Consider the following 5,217-nt stretch of genomic DNA (forward strand, 5'->3'; position numbering starts at 1 on the left):
CCCACCGCCACGTTTGCCCAGCTCTGCCATCAGTTGGGCAGGTGCCAGACTCCTTCGTGACGTTAAGGGAGCTTCAATCCTCTCAGGCATCGCTTCTGAACCCAGCGTTTTTGTTTTCACTTGGTGTTTTCTTCTCTAAACTAATACTTGCTAACAAATACAAGATGCACTGCACCAGGGCCCATTCCCCAGCTCATCCTGAGACCCAGGGGCACACCCGGTGTCTCCAGGGTCCCTTGTGTGCTGAGCACCATCTTTCCAGGGATATTCATGCTCCACAAATATGCGCCAAAAATACTTTCCTATGCACAGAGTTTCTGCAAGCACATTTCCAGGTGAAAAAAAAGAAATGGGAAAAAAAAAAAAAAAACCACACCACATTTTCGTTGTAGGCTTTGCTGTAAAAGTCTTCTAACATGGCCTGGCTCCAGCAATATGTCTCATTTTTCTTTTCCACCCTCTCTCCTTTTCCAGAAGATTTGTCTTTTAAAAATTCATTGAGCCCTTAGATGTGGCCTCATGCCAAGGTTGTTACAAGTTGCTAGGTGCTCTGGCTGCTTTAATAACTCAAAGAGGATTAAAGTTCAAGGGCAAGGGTTTGGCACTTTCTGAAAATCAGTTCCCTCTTGACTTGGCCACCCAAAAACCAGAGGAATATGAAATTTAAGAGAGTCAACCAACCCCCCCTAGGTAGAGTCCCTCTGCTAGGACATACAGGTGAAAAATAGTAAAACAAGGGTTAGAAAGTAATTCTGCCCTTTAGCCTCTTAGCTTTAAAAAACTGGGTTGCTTTTTCTATCCACATGAGTGAGTCACACTTCCAAGGGTAATATTTCACAGCATCAGTGCATTGTAGGCCAGTTCTTCCCAGTTTCTTACTGTACTGGAGTTGTTCACTGTGGTCTAGGACACGGGTGTCAAACGCACTGCACAGCTGGGACATGTTTTTCCAGGTGAGAATTTTTGATTTCACCAATTATATTTCTTCTGGGTATCCTGATACATATTTACATCCTTCAGCTGATCAATGCATTTCCATGAATGTGCCCTCGAGCTTTATGGAAAGATGCTCACTGATGCTTTGTAAACGTCCAAGCATCCATCTGAAGTGCTTGTCTGGTGGTTTCTCAGGAGGATCTGGCTGCACGAGGTCCCTGCAGCCACCCAAGTCCTTTGGGCCACACACTTGGTCTTGCCAGTTGGTTTCCCCTGGCAGCCCTGGTCACTCCCTCTGGTGACGTGCTGGGATGGGGCAGGGAGCTGCTGGAAGATGTGCCATGGACTTAACTGTTCACAGAGGCATGTTATATTTCAAGCTTATTGAGTTTTCTGTGCACTGTTTGAAATATATGAACCTTTAATACATACTCTATGCCAATGCCTAATTAAACTTCCGGGAACGGGAGTTTTCTGTTAAATTTTTCAGCCTCATATCTTCAGTTAAGATACAAGGAAAGTTTAAAATGATTTTCAGAGATCGCTTCCCCTCCTTTCTTCCCACTGTCTTCAATGGTTAGTTTTCATGGTTTTGACACCTAAATGGTGTCCCATTGGTGTGCCTGAGCTGTGCTTTCTCCACTGAGCCAGTTCAAGCCCTCCTCCGCCTCCTGGAGAGGACACTGGCTTGGTGGTCAGCCCAGTGCCTGTCCCCATCTGGTGCCCACAGTGGGGATGAGCTGGTGGGGGGCCAGCATTTGTTCATGTGGCGGGCAGGTCTGAGTACCTGACCCTAGGATCAAGTCCTCCTCACCAGCATCCCTACCGCTGGGGAGAGCAAGGGGGGCTTTTGTGAGACCGCTTTGGGCTGAAAATGCCTGCTGTGGATACCGGTGGCATCTTCCTGCAGGCACAACCCATGCTGTCTGCAGGACTCTTGTGTAAACTGGCTGCACGTCCTGGTAGTAATTCTAGGTTTGTTTCAGCTAGTTTGGGTCTGAGCTTAGTCTACGCACACATATTTTGGTGGGAGATCAATAGCTGAACAATTGCTGTTTTCACCACCTCATCCTAGTGTATAACTTTTCTGATAAATTCACCACTCCTTCGCTTTCTGTGCTGCAACAGCCCAGGTTGAGTTGCTATCAGGAGAGACTGAGCTGATTCTGTTATCTTTCTCAGTAACCCTGATTAAAGACATTTGGTCAAAGCTGACTGTGCCTCCTCGCTGTACGCTGAAATCCACCCCCAATAACTCACACACACAACACATCAAAGTTGCCTAGGAAATCTGCTACTGGGAGGTGCTGAAATGCAAACAAAGCCCCTGCATTTCATCATTCACAGCAAGTAAAGGCAGGGGATTTGCACTGCATAAAATCTGGCTTATCACATTAAAATGCAGGACATTAAAATCCACTCCAGGCCCACCCAAGAAGGGAAGGCAGGGAAGGTGTGAGGGTCTCACTGCGACCCTCTGGTGGGTTTTCCTCCCATCAGATGTCATGGTGCCACCCCCCCACCCCCCCAGTGATAATGTTGCCACATCAGCACTGGCAAAGGAAACAGTGTCAGGTTCAGCAAGAAATTCTGCTGCCTGCCCTTGGGATCCACAGCCCTTCCTCCTCCTTGAGGAGGAATAAAAATGTGTGAGCCTGGCCAGGAAGACCTGCTCCAGCCTGGGGACTCTGCAGCCCCATCTCCCAGGGGGCACATCCAGAGGACCGTGGACGTGGCTCCAGCCTCTCTAGCCATGCCGAGCTTCCTCGTGCTACGATGGCAACTTGGGGTGGCTTGTTTTGCCTTCAGCAGGGAGGGGATGTCCTACTGGGGGTTGGAAGGGGAAGGTGCTTGATGGTGGTCATGCCCTCCAGCAAGGATGGGAAGATCATTCTCTGCCTGCCATAGGAAGCATTTGGCTTCTCTGCCAGACCGTCTTAATTCTATTGGCAGGTTATTAGGGTGGCTTGCTAGAAATGTCCTTTTTGGGGTTGTTTTGTCAGATGCAGTGGAGCAAAGTGTGTGCTGGAAACGCTCGTCTCCCTCTGTGGCTGTTAGGTCAAATGTCAGCAAAGTGCCTCCAAAGCAAGGAAGTGGTTCCCACTAGAGGCTTGTAGGCAGAGCACCTAAAATGCCACAAGAGAAAGTACTCACAGATCAGTGTCTGTCTAAACAGCATCCAGGAGCAGAGAGAGAGGAAGGTGGATGGGGAAAATCCTGCCTAGTGGCCTGGGAAGAGCAAATCCCTCCTGGTCCCTGTTTTTTTCCTGTTTTAACCTGCTGTTAAAGCCTAACTGTTGGCTCTCTCTTTGAGCCCAGTGGTCAGCCAGCCAGGTCTGCTGACGGACAGGTTCTAGTTTGGGAGGAAGGAAGGGGAAGTGTCCAGTGCCTGCCAGAGCTCAGAGGATCTCTTTCTCCTCCCTGCAAAGTGCCTTCAGAGCCACGGACGTGACGCTGTGGACAGCGCGCTGGAGCAGACTGACTCCACGGTGGGATTAGGTAAAGTTTCCTTTGAGATATGCTGGGCATCTGTGTTTTGTTTTAAAGCAAAATTTCTAAACCAAAAAGAATAAATAAATAAATAAAATAAATTTTTCCATTTCACATTTGTTATCATCGCCTTTATTTTCTGCATGAATTCCATGTTACAGTCAAGCCTGAATTCTCCATGTTAGCTCCATTGCTTTGCTCTTGGTTTATCATTTGACTGCACAGTATGACCGTTAATTGGCACTCTTTTCGCATATTTCTGTGAGGGCCTGGTTTCACTGAAGATGGCTTCTCTACCACTCATTCTGGGCAGAAGAAATTTTCATAGTCAAGTTGGGTGTGCCTTTCCCAAATTGCCTTTTTTTTTTTTTCTGGTTGACTTGATATATAATCCTTCGATAACTTTGAGTCCACTCACAGAAATACTTTTCTGGGGATATAATGTCCCCAAAAGGTCATAAACTTCTGAAAAGTTAGTGTGAGTTCCTGGGAGGGTGCTGTGACAGTCTTAATCCTCGTCAATGATCCAGCGCTAAGCATACATTAAATCACCAGATGAATTTTGCAGGTGACAGAAATTGGTGCATGGGGACAAGTCAGTTTTTACAGAGTGATCTGAAGTACCTGGCAAAGGGGACTGCAGTGAGCATGTGTATTAATATTGCTAAACGCAAAGTTATATTTCTAGAGAGAAAGCCGCTTATACCTGCGAAGTGATGGGCTGTACCTGCAGTGAGAGAAACCTGAGATGGATGTGAGGGTGCTGGTGGGAACCAAGTGAATGTGCAACACGGTGACTGCAGAGCCAATGTGGTTCGTAATGACACAATTACTGAAAGACACAGGGAAAAATAACAATCGTCTTATATAGAATGTTTTACAACTAATTTAATTTATTGGCAACAACGTATTAATACACTCAGCCAATAAAAGAAAGAGAAATGAATTGCTGTTGAGTGTTCAGAAGATCAGTCTGGAGATTTCCATTGCTCCATTTTTTGGTTTAGATTCTTCATAGTGAGATCTCTGACATATTCATCCTTTCTTTCCTTTTCTTAAACATGCTCCACCATTTGGGAAAGGTGATACATTGCCTCTAAACAAGTTTTCTTTAGTTTCTTTTTTTTCCCAGAAGAGGACCTTTTTTCTTCCAAAGAAGTGACCCAAATTGGAATTTCCCATCAGCTTTGCTGGAGGTCTTGTTTGATCACATCCCTGCACACAGACACATCCTGGGGCATAGAGAAAAGAGGGGGCTCATGCCAAGGGTGAAGCTCAGTATAGGCAGAGCCCTGGCTGTGGCTGCTTTAGGTGGTGCTGGTATCTCTGATGCTTCTGGATGCTCCCCAGTGCCCAGTTGCCCATGGAGAGCCTTTTTTTTGAGTGTCCCCCTGCCTGGTGGCCTGGTGGAGAGGTGCTCTTTTTGCAGACAGCCCCTCCTGGGTGCTGTATCCACTGCAGGCTGGTTCTGCTGCCAGGACTGTTGTGAGCCCAGGTTGCCTGAGCGATGGTGAGGAGAGCACTGCCTGAGGACACAACATTTCCGAGGGCTGCTTTGGGGCTGGGACCTGCGCGTGGTGGCAAGGGTAAGAGTGGGAGCAGAGGGATGGAGGTCTTCAGATGCATCTGCCTCTTTTTTTTTTTTTTTCTTTTTTTTTTTTCCCCCCACTGGCCTGGTGACCACTGCTCAGCCTTGGCCATGCCCCTGGGAACAGCAGGCGATGTGGGCACTGCTCGGCAGCCTGCCCTGCGTGCAGCAGACACCCCACTGACGGCTGCAACACCTCCTGG

This window comes from Anser anser (genome assembly GCF_964211835.1).
Source record: "Anser anser genome assembly, chromosome: 18".
NCBI classification, from domain to species: domain Eukaryota; kingdom Metazoa; phylum Chordata; class Aves; order Anseriformes; family Anatidae; genus Anser; species Anser anser.